This window comes from Mytilus edulis, unplaced genomic scaffold, assembly GCF_963676685.1.
Source record: "Mytilus edulis unplaced genomic scaffold, xbMytEdul2.2 SCAFFOLD_929, whole genome shotgun sequence".
NCBI lineage: Eukaryota > Metazoa > Mollusca > Bivalvia > Mytilida > Mytilidae > Mytilus > Mytilus edulis.
The window spans coordinates 1,861-14,738 of NW_027267427.1; the positions used below are offsets into that span (position 1 = coordinate 1,861).

A 12,878-nucleotide genomic window follows, 5' to 3' on the forward strand; every position below is an offset into this window, starting at 1 on the left:
TGCCATTGCCTCCCCTGGTGTGTGGAGATAGATATCTGTTGGTGGTGCTGTCTATCCACTCAGAGAATCAAGATCAGCTCCTTTAAAGAGTAATCAGGTAAGAAATGAAGCCTCATGGTGGCTTTAATGCCATTGCCTCCCCTGGTGTGTGGAGATAGATATCTGTTGGTGGTGCTGTCTATCCACTCAGAGAATCAAGATCAGCTCCTTTAAAGAGTAATCAGGTAAGAAATGAAGCCTCATGGTGGCTTTAATGCCATTGCCTCCCCTGGTGTGTGGAGATAGATATCTGTTGGTGGTGCTGTCTATCCACTCAGAGAATCAAGATCAGCTCCTTTAAAGAGTAATCAGGTAAGAAATGAAGCCTCATGGTGGGTTTAATGCCATTGCCTCCCATGGTGTGTGGAGAGAGATTCTGTTGGTGGTGCTGTCTATCCACTCAGAGAATCAAGATCAGCTCCTTTAAAGAGTAATCAGGTAAGAAATGAAGCCTCATGGTGGGTTTAATGCCATTGCCTCCCCTGGTGTGTGGAGAGAGATTTCTGTTGGTGGTGCTGTCTATCCACTCAGAGAATCAAGATCAGCTCCTTTAAAGAGTAATCAGGTAAGAAATGAAGCCTCATGGTGGGTTTAATGCCATTGCCTCCCCTGGTGTGTGGAGAGAGATATCTGTTGGTGGTGCTGTCTATCCACTCAGAGAATCAAGATCAGCTCCTTTAAAGAGTAATCAGGTAAGAAATGAAGCCTCATGGTGGGTTTTATGTTGTGGAAGCATGATATACAATACTTCATTTTGTTGTAATTGGCAGTTGCAATGTTTATGTTTTATGCCCCTGCTGTAGTTGATGAGGGAACATTAAGTTTAACCCATGTCTGTACGTCCCCCAGTTGGTCTCTGTTCTCTAACTTAACTTTACCTCATCCAAACTTTATTAAGGTGGTACCTAACAGTACAGGGAGATAACTCTGTAAAATCATCTAACTGTTTTAATAACGTTGTATTCTTAAGGAAGTTAATATTAAACTTCTCAATGATCAAAATTAGTGTTGTCAAACTGCTATCCATCCAACCAATTTTATCCTAGAAAGTGATTGGTTCAAGTTTTCTGAAATTTTACAGTTTTTTCAAAGGGTCAAAGTAAATATTTTGTCAAAATTTATGAAAATTAAACGAGCCAAATTTATTTTAGTCAAGGTGTTGGGTACCACCTTAAACTTATACACAATGCTAATTACCAGGAAACACTGATCAACTTTGAATTTTGGTGGCGTGACTTTAATCGTTCTAGAGTTATACCCCTTTACAAATGGAAAAATAAAATTGCTGATTTTTTTTTTGTTAACTAAAGTTTGCTTCAACCAAATGCCATGAAACTTATACACAAAGCTATATATAGCTAACTACCACAAAATACAGATCAAATTTTTAATTTTGGTTGTGTCCCTTTAATCATTCCAGAGTTATGTTCATTTACAAATGGAAACCTTGCTGAAATTTTCTTATCTGTTCTCTAACTTAAGTTTGCCTCAACCAAATGCTATGGAACTTATACACAATGCATATTACTGCAAAATCAAGTACAAAAATGGATAGCATCAATTTTACCATTCTTCAATTATATCTCTTTATAACTTTATATGTTATTTAAGCGGGGCATCATCTGTGTCCAATGGACACATTCCCCATTTATTTTGGTGAACAGTTGAATTCATGTTTTATCATAACTGTTTTTGTTTATAGATAAAGGAATAAGATAATACATTATATGACTCTAATTATTTCTATTTTAGATTACAGAAGAAGACAATATATTATATGATGTACTCTGATTGATCTCTGTGGAGCTACGTTACTATGGAGATCTGCCATGGGATTAGTTGGCATCTCCAGTTAGTATTTTTATGACAGTTAACTTAAAAAATATTTACAAGTCAGCAACAAAATAATTTAGACCTTCGACAGTCATGTCTACCTATCTGATAAATCTGTATGTTAATAACAAATGCGGCAACTAGTTAAACAGATAAAATTATTTGTCTGGATTGTGATGAAAACCTGAATCACACTATCATTTTAACTTTAAGGTAAACGTTTCAAATGGTTTTATGCATTTAAAGTTGAATTCAAAGAAAAAAAAATTATCTATATATTTGGACAATGGTTGTTTTATTTCGTTGGACTCTTAAATTCATGGATAAAGTCATCCACCAAAACCACGAAAATTGGTACCCCACGAATAAAAGTACTTTCACAGTATATAAATTCACAATTTTATCCTTTTTTAGAGCGAACACGAGTTTGAAAACCTAGTGGAGACTATAAACGCTGGCCGTCCTCAGTGTCCTGTAGGTTTAATGACTCTTGTTTTACCAAGTAAAGGAACATTGGGTGCTGCAGATAAACAACCCTATGTTTATCTCAAATGTGGTCATGTTCATGGTCAACATGAGTGGGGACAGAAAGATGATAGTAGGACCTGTCCTCTATGTCTAATGGTATGTATATGGTTTACTTATTGTAACAGATTTTTTTCCTTCATCTTGTTGTTAGTTATTTCTCACTTGTTATATTTTCCCTTTTTTGTCCCTGCTATGTTTAAGTAGGAAATAAACTTTAAGAATCTATATTTTTGATTCCCCACTTAAAAAAAGTGGGGGTATACTGTTTTACCTCTGTCTGTCTGTCAGTCCATCCTTCAGTCCTTCCCATGAATATTTTTGTTGCATCTTTCTGAGGAACTACAATACAAGGATTCTGAAATTTGGTTTGAGGGTTTATGTAAGTCAGTTATACCATGTGATTGGTTTCCAGATTTATCACTTAACAACTTCCTGTTAACTTAACACTTGTATCATTTTACATTTACATAAATGACATGTACGATAGCCAATTTGAAATTTTTGGTCACATTATTCTCAGGAACTACAATACAAGAATTTCTGAAATGTGGTTTCAGGGTGTATATAAGTCAGCTATACCATGTGATGCGTTTTCATCACTTCACACATTCCTGTTTACCGAAATATTTGAGCAGGGGTATCATCAGTGAGCAGTAGCTTGCAGTTTTTGGCAGGGGTATCATCAGTGAGCAGTAGTTTTTAGTTTTGGGCAAGGGTATCATCAGTGAGCAGTAGCTTACAGTTTTGGGCAGGGTTATCATCCAGTGAGCAGTAGCTTGCAGTTTTGGGCAAGGGTTATCATCAGTGAGCAGTAGCTTGCAGTTTTGGGCAAGGGTATCATCAGTGAGCAGTAAACTTGCAGTATTGGGCAGGGGTATCATCAGTGAGCAGTAAACTTGCAGTATTGGGCAGGGGTATCATCAGTGATCAATAGCTTGCAGTTTTGGGCAAGGGTATCATCAGTGAGCAGTAGCTTACAGTTTTGGGCAAGGGTATCATCAGTGAGCAGTAAACTTGCAGTATTGGGCAGGGATATCATCAGTGATAAATAGCTTGCAGTTTTGGGCAAGGGTATCATCAGTGAGCAGTAGCTTGCAGTTTTGGCAAGGGTATCATCAGTGAGCAGTAGCTTGCAGTTTTGAGCAAGGGTATCATCAGTGAGCAGTAGCTTTTAGTTTTGGGCAAGGGTATATGTGAGCAGTAGCTTGCAGTTTTGGGCAGGGTTATCATCATTGAGCAGTAGCTTTTAGTTTTCATCAGGGGTATCATCAGTTAGTAGTAGATTGCAGTTTTGGGCAAGGGTATCATCAGTGAGCAGTAGCTTGCAGTTTTGGGCAAGGGTATCATCAGTGAACAGTAGCTTGCAGTTTTGGGCAAGGGTATCATCAGTGAGCAGTAGCTTGCAGTTTTGGGCAAGAATATCATCAGTGAGCAGTAGCTTGCAGTTTTGGGCAAGGATATCATCAGTGAGCAGTAGCTTGCAGTTTTTAGCAGGGGTATCATCAGTGAGCAGTAGCTTGCAGTTTTTGGCAAGGGTATCCTCAGTGAGCAGTAGCTTGCAGTTTTTAGCAGGGGTATCATCAGTGAGCAGTAGCTTGTAGTTTTGGGCAAGGGTATCATCAGTGAGCAGTAGCTTTTAGTTTTGGGCAAGAATATCATCAGTGAGCAGTAGCTTGCAGTTTTGGGCAAGAATATCATCAGTGAGCAGTAGCTTGCAGTTTTGGGCAAGGGTATCAGCAGTGAGCAGTAGCTTGCAGTTTTGGGCAAGAATATCATCAGTGAGCAGTAGCTTGCAGATTTTAGCAAGGGTATCCTCAGTGAGCAGTAGCTTGCAGTTTTGGGAAAGGGTATCATCAGAGAGCAGTAGCTTGTAGTTCATACATTTTTTTATGTAATTTCTGACTGTCCAGATGTCATATAATCTATAATTTCTATCGTAGGATGGTCCATTTATAAAGTTAAAGATGGATGTGAACTAAGTGTGTATGTAGATTCTGACCTTCCTACTCATTGCTATAATCCATGTGGTCACATGGCATCTAAAAACACAGCAAAGTAAGTAAATTGATTTATTAGATAATGGCAAAATTTGTTTTATTTATATATCTTTATTTGAGACACATTGCAGACATATATCATATATGAAGCTCAGTCTGTTAATAGCTTAAATAAATTTCACTTCATATATATATCGTCGCTGGGCTTCTAAAATGTCGTATATGACATTTTATTGGCTAAAAATACTTTTTGACACCAATGGTCTGGTTGGGAGGTAATCTTTGGTATTAAAAAATAGCATACAGTTAGACCAATCAACATTTGTGAAATAAGACATATTACAAAATTGCCAATGTCAGTTGTTTGTAAAGTTTGCTTCCAAAATGTTGTATGAAAACTGGAAAATCGTTGTAGAACGGCTTTGGGAAAAAAATAATTGTACATTTCTTTATTTCTGTGAAAATAATTTAAGTTCTTGGATAATCCAAAAATGTCAAAGTTTTATTTCACTGCTATTTACAAAAATGTTCAAGTTCACATATGACATTTTGGAAGCATGCATTTTGCCAAATTTTCAAAGCCTTTTTGTGTGTTTTTTTTCTTTCTTGAAAAATTTGTAATTTACAACATTTAAGAAGCCCAGGGACGATATGTAATCAGAAGCTTGGCAGTAATGAGTGAAAATAAAACATTACACAAAAATGTCACTCAAAAAAATGCATATACCTAGCCAAGGACAAGGTACGATAAGCCTACGTTTTGGCCCCCTTATTTTCTCATTTTTAGCTCACCTGGCCTAAAAGGCCAAGTGAGCTTTTCTCATCACTTGGCGTCCGGCGTCCGTCGTCGTCGTCCGTCGTCGTCCGTCGTCCGTCGTCCGTCGTCGTCGTTAACTTTTACAAAAATCTTCTCCTCTGAAACTACTGGGCCAAATTAAACCAAACTTGGCCACAATCATCATTGGGGTATCTAGTTTAAAAAATGTGTCCGGTGACACGGCCAACCATCCAAGATGGCTGCCATGGCTAAAAATAGAACATAGGGGTAAAATGCAGTTTTTGCTTATAACTCAAAAACCAAAGCATTTAGAGCAAATTTGACATGGGTAGAATTGTTAAACAGGTGAAGATCTATCTGCCCTGAAATTTTCAGATGAATCGGATAACCCGTTGTTGGGTTGCTGCCCCTGAATTAGTAATTTTAAGGAAATTTTGCTGTTTTTGGTTATTATCTTGAATATTATTATAGATAGAGATAAACAGTAAACAGCAATAATGTTCAGCAAAGTAAGATTTACAAATAAGTCAACATGACTGAAATGGTCAGTTGACCCCTTTAGGAGTTATTGTCCTTTATAGTCAATTTTAACCATTTTTCGTAAATCTTAGTAATCTTTTACAAAAATCTTCTCCTCTGAAACTACTGGGCCAAATTAATCCAAACTTGGCCACAATCATCTTTTGGTTAGTAGTTTGAAAAATGTGTCCGGTGACCCGGCCATCAAACAAGATGGCCGCCATGGCTAAAAATAGAACATGGGGTAAAATGCAGTTTTTGGCTTATAACTCAAAACTCAAAGCATTTAGAGCAAATCTGACATGGGGTAAAATTGTTTATCAGTTCAAGATCTATCTGCCCTGAAATTTTCAGATGAATCGGATAACCCGTTGTTGGGTTGCTGGCTCTGAATTAGTAATTTTAAGGAAATTTTGCTCTTTTTGGTTATTATCTTGAATATTATTATAGATAGAGATAAACAGTAAACAGCAATAATGTTCAGCAAAGTAAGATTTACAAATAAGTCAACATGACTGAAATGGTCAGTTGACCCCTTTAGGAGTTATTGCCCTTTATAGTCAATTTTTAACCATTTTTTGTAAATCTTAGTTATCTTTTACAAAAATCTTCTCCTCTGAAACTACTTGGCCAAATTAATCCAAACTTGGCCACAATCATCTTTTGGGTTAGTAGTTTGAAAAATGTGTCCGATGACCCGGCCATCAAACCAAGATGGCCGTCATGGCTAAAAATAGAACATGGGGTAAAATGCAGTTTTTGGCTTATAACTCAAAACCCAAAGCATTTAGAGCAAATCTGACATGGGGTAAAATTGTTTATCAGGTCAACATTTATCTGCTCTGAAATTTTTAGATGAATCGGATAACCCGTTGTTGGGTTGCTGACCCTGAATTGTTAGTTTTAAGGAAATTTTGCTGTTTTTGGTCATTATCTTGAATATTATTATTGATAGAGATAAACTGTAAACAACAATAATGTTCAGCAAAGTAAGATTTACAAATAAGTCAACATGACCGAAATGGTCAATTGGACCCCCTTAGGAGTTATTGTTCTTTATAGTCAATTTTTAACAATTTTCATAAAATTTGTAAATTTTTACTAACATTTTCCACTGAAACTAATGGGCCAAGTTCATTATAGATAGAGATAATTTTAAGCAGCAAGAATGTTCAGTAAAGTAAGATGAACAAACACATCACCATCACCAAAACACAATTTTGTCATGAATCCATCTGCTTCCTTTAATATTCACATAGACCAAGGTGAGCGACACAGGCTCTTTAGAGCCTCTAGTTTAAATATGTTTTTGAAAGCAACTTATCATGTTAAATATTGCCTGGGGTTTTAATTTTGTTTGGATGAACTTCAAAACCATTAATTTCAGCAACTGGGTGGGGTTAGGGGGATTAAACTTTGTTATTATTCAGATATTGTAATTTTTATTAACTTTGAAGGTGTTTCTTACAACTGATTGTTTTGTTTTTAATTTTATATTTTTTGTGTTTGTTTCAGATACTGGTCACAAGTTCCTGTCCCTCATGGTTGTCAAGGTTTCCAGACAGTTTGTCCATTCTGTGCGACACCATTATTAGATCCTCCATTTATTCAGTTGATATTCCAGGACAACATTGAATAATCTGACACCTCTCTATCTTCATTCCAATTGCTCTGTATAGGCAGGGATACAAAAAATCCTACATTGTTTTTCTTTACCAACAATTCTGAAATAGAAAACAGTTTGTGATGGGAAAATTGATAATTTCCTACGTTAAAATTTGATAAAGATATCAAAGAATTAATGTTAATTTGTTTGCTCAAAATCAATGCAATTTTAAAACAGGAGGAAAATGAAACAAAAATATCCAATTTAATCCATTTCTTCAATATGGTTTGAGGTGACCTCAGCAGCAGAATGGTCTAAGAAGTTTATTTACTGGTTCAATATTCTGTCAACATTGAGGTTGTGAGTTTGAACCCTGCACATAGCAGGTCCTTTTTACTTCAATCTTTATTGACTAGTTTTTTTGCTGGAGGTTAAGGTTCTCTCCTGGCATTACAGCTTGTTCCATGAGTAAAGACTAACCACTATGACAGACTCTTTCCACCAGTAAAGACTGACCACTATGACAGGCTCTTGTCACCAATAAAGACTGACCACCATGGCAAAACCAATAGTGATGAAAGTGGTGTTAAAGACCAACAATCAATCAATTGATTTGAAGCTTTTGATGTAGCTGTCTCTTGCCCATTGAGATTCTTCCCGCCATTTTTATGTCAACCAATCTATTGTCTTCGTTCTTATTTTGTACACATTGTCCGAGATGTAATACATTACGTTGTGATTTTCATTCATATCTTATTGTAACTTATTTGTTTAATACCATATATATAACTACTAATTTTTGCACTTTCTAAGAAGGATGTTTTTCTTCAATCATGCATGACAATTATTTATAATATAATGAAGTAATAATATTTGTGAAAACAAATTTTTGTGGTTTGTTAGAAAAAAATATGCACATATGACATTGTATTGTTATTTTTATCTCGAACAAATCAAACTAATTGAAATATTTCTTTGTTTGATAGACAAATTTAAAACCGTGAACTCTTTAGCAATCAATGAAATTTTAAGTATTGTCATAATAATTGTGCTGTTTTATAATCAGTATAGTGCATAATATCATACAATTATATTTTTGTATTGTTTGCCAGGGTAAACACATTGCTTTAAATAGTGTGTTATATTTTTAAAATTCTTGTATTTAATGCATAATGCCATAGAAAAATATCTTGCAATTTAGATTGAAATAATTGGACAATACCCCCTAATGTTTGATGGTGTTATTTCATTTAGTATGAAAGCTATTTACATAACCATGTGTTAGTAATGGAAGATATCTTCTAAGCTGAAAGCAATAGATAGCATTTAAGCTAAAAGTCATCACATTTAAAGACATTTATCTGTCTCAGATAAGAATTCTGATGCATAATACAACAGTATTCATTAATATAAAAATGTAACCTTTTAATTCATTAAAATTTCTAATGATTAGGACAAATGATGAACATATTTCACTGAAATAGTATTTGAATGTGATTAACACACCTGAATGAATGACTAGTGTTAGTCTTGGCATTTGTACGACCTGTGAACAATATACATCTAAACAATTGTACTCCATGTGAACATTGTTAGTCTTGGCATTAGTATTTCATGGAAAGTGTTAGTCTTGAAACTTGTACACCCCTTGACAAATGTTAGTATTGAAACTTATACATCCCTTGAACAATGCTTGTATTTCAAACTTGTACACCCTGTAACATTTTAAGTTTTGACTCCTGTGCAAACATTACAGCAGAAATCACATGCGAGACAGAGGGCTCTATGGAACTCTTGATAATATTTTTAAACTTCACGATCTGCATTTTCCTGTTTAGTTACCTCAACACATTGCACAGGTTGCTAAATTACTCTGTGAGTTTGATTTCACACTTGTTTAACCCAAAATTCAGTAAGATTTATTTTGTATCAGAAGATATTTTTGCCAATTGAGATTAAAAAATCTATGAATTTAAAACGATATGCCAATGGATCAAACTAACATTAAGTGACTTATTTATTAGAGCTAGTTTCCTAATTCATGTAAATTGAGAATTTGGTTGGCCTGTTTGCTGGCTTTGTTTGTATTAACATGTGCTCAAGAATTGTAATAAAGATTGACATCTGCATACAATATAGAATAGGTGGAGTTAAACCTGTTTGAATTATGCTTTAATTTGATTGGATGTTATTCTGGAGGTTAAGAACACCATATTGTACATGTAAACATTACAAGACTATGAAAAAAAGACCCAATCTATATTGTTTGAAGATGTCAATCTTTATGACAATGCTTGAGCAAGCGTTCATACAAACAAAGCAAGTCAACCAAAGTTTCAATCTACAAGCATTTGGAAATTAGCTCTAATAGTTAATAATTAAATAGCTATTTTGTTTGTGAATACATGTTAAATGTATGTATTGAAATCAAGTGGTTTTGAATTGCTTTGTGTAAATGTTGGAATTGGATTTTGTGTAATTGGTTACTTTCTATGAAAGTAAACTTTGAATCTTAAGTATGTTGTTGCTAAGCAAGAATGTAATTAGTGTAATGGTAAATTTTATTAATGATCTGAATTTTAACATAGAGATATGGGTACTTTGTTGCTATGTTTAAATGTTACATTGCATTCTGGGTACGTTGTTGCTATGTTTGAATGTTGCATTACATTCTGGGTACATTGTTGCAATGTTTGAATGTTGCATTGCATTCTGGGTACATTGTTGCAATGTTTGAATGTTGCATTGCATTCTGGGTACTTTCATTGTAAGCCAGTAAATATAATCATTGTGCAATTTAGATATCAGGTATTGTTGTTTGTTGTTTAATTTGTTATTGTTCATTAATTTTATCTTCTTTTTCCATATGATTTATTGTATCAATTTTAAATTCTAGAAAAAATTAAGAAATATGTATTCATTAGTTATTTATTATTAAGCATGTTATTAGACAAAATTATAAAGTACATTTTTTTCCACAGGGGGCCTTTTCATATATAATGTATGGGTCACTGTTTTGGAATGTCCAATACATCAATGGGGTGCAATTTAGTCAGACATCTGTACCTACATTTCGGTGTTGATACCACCTGTGTTTTTTTTCTTCAAAAAAGTATTGCAATTGTTTTGGTTTTGGAATTTTTGTCTTTCGAATTTTTGTCTTAAATTTTAACATGTCATGGTGAATATAAAATAAAAGTTTCAGAAAACATCCAATGCAATTTGTGTAAAGAGTGATACATAGTTAATGATTTAAATTATTTTCATAAATATGCCACAGTCTTATTGATGATAAAGTGTGAATTTAGAGTCAAGTTATAGAATCAATGTGAAATAAAAACCAAATAGATTCATTTATTTTTGTGGATACCAATTTTGGTAAAATTTTATTTTCATGGTTTTTCTAAAGTATGCATAAAAACTTTTAGAAATTTTGTTTTTTGTTTACCATTTAAATTCATGGTTTATCCACAAAAACTAATAAATTGTATCAAAGGAATAATAATTAATTCTCAGTACAAGATTGGTTGAATATTGTTTAGGATACAGATGACCTACAAGTATTTGGTTAACATTTTGTCCAAAAAAAATAATATGTAGCTGAATATATAGAGACCAAGTGACCATACTTTCTGTCATCAGGGTTGGTGTCATAATCATCATTGAGGTTTAATCTATTGTTAAAGTTTTGTAAAACATCAATATCTTTGTCATTATTTAATGGAATTTTTCTATATTTTACTGAAAATTGACTTACTTTTTGGTAATCAATGGTTCACTTTTACAGCAGATGTGGTACCCTTAACAATCTTTTGACAATTTAACCCAGAATGCTTCAGAATATGAATGCCAAATGGGGTGAATGATTTGCCATTTCCTCTTTTGAAACAATTATGTTTATAGTTTGGTAAAATAACAGCATATGAAATAGAAAATTTTACATGAAAGTGCTAAAATTAATACATAAACTAGTGTTCAGATGGATGGACTAGTCAGTATATTTATTATTGTTTATAGAGCTTTTTTTTTAGAATTTTTGCTCTAGTTTTTTTATTATGACAAATGTATTATAACTTATTATTATTTAAATTCATATTCATTTATCAGGGCCACATTAAAAGTTCATAACTGAAATAAAGAATAAAACTTAGTAAGATAAAATGCCTACAGGATATATTAGATTAATGTTTTTATTATTTTCATATAAGTTGATTTACTTATTGCAGGCAGTATATGTATTTATGTATGTGATGTTAAAAATGTGAACACTTATAAAGATGCTTTTAAATTATGAATAAAAAATGTAACCTTATTTTGAAAATATGAAAAACATTGACCATGTGGACATTACACAATTAACAGAAATCATATATTAACACAATTAAAGATCAGGATGGGGGTCCTTCATTGCTATGTTCTTTAATGATTTAGGTAATATTTCTCTATTCTTTATAGAACTTTTGACCATTATTATCTATTCTTTATATTTAAGCATTATTTTTTTTATTTTGTTCTGTTTATCTACAGTAATAGTCTTATTCTCCATTTTGTAAATCTCATCAAGACCCTATTATGTTTATTGTTACAGTAATTATAATGCTTCCACAGTTAAAGGGATAACAAAAGTAAAACAATATCATGCTAGCTAACTCGGGGGCAGATCCAACCATTTTCAAAAGGGGGAGGGGGGGGGGGGGGGGGGGGGGGGGGGGTTCCAACCATATGACCCCATTCAAATGCATTGATCGGCCAAAAAAAAGGGGAGGGAGGTCCATCCCCCTGAAACCTCCCCTGGATCTGCCACTGCTAACTGTTTTTTTGGTAAGAAAAATTGATCACAGCTTGACAAAATAACCAAATTGAATTAGGATGAATATTTCTCAAACATTAAACTTTGCTATTTAATTTGTTGTGTATCGATAATATAAACAAGTTTATGAAGACTAAATATGTATGTTATGATGAGTTCATATGATTCATTTACCTTAAGAAAATTGACATTGGCATTAAAAACTATAACTTAAGTGATTGTCCCTTTTATGCTTGATTGAGATGTGTTTTTTTAAGCCAGAAATACATCATTCCACAAATATGTCCATGTCTGTCTGCTAGTCTTATTTTACAAGTTTTATGCATTTATGCATACTTAAATAAAAGGCAGTTGTAATAAGTTTAACAAAAAGTAGAAATATTAATAAAATGTTGAAATGTGAAAGTCTTAAATTTGTATTTTAATATGAAGAAAAGAAAGGTTAGTTTTTGAGAACTACACAATTAATTAAAAAAAGAGGTCAACATACAGACACTAAGCAACAATAGTAACATGTGTAAAATTGAGAATGGAAATGGGGAATGTGCCAAAGAGACAACAATCCGACCATAGAAAAAAAAACAACAGCAGAAGGTCACCAACAGGTATTCAATGTAGCGAGAAATTCCCACACCCGGAGGCGTCCTTCAGCTGGCCCCTAAACAAATATATACTAGTTCAGTGATAATGAACGCCATACTAATTTCCAAATTGTACACAAGAAACTAAAATCAAAATAATACAAGACTAACAAAGCCAGAGGCTCCT

The 12,878-nt window shown here is 33.6% G+C and overlaps 1 pseudogene; it reads left to right on the forward strand.

Annotated features, from left to right (window-relative positions):
• Window positions 1-469: 469 nt before the first annotated feature.
• On the forward strand, window positions 470-12,515 carry LOC139505459 (protein pellino-like; annotated as a pseudogene).
• The last annotated feature ends 363 nt before the right edge of the window (window positions 12,516-12,878 follow it).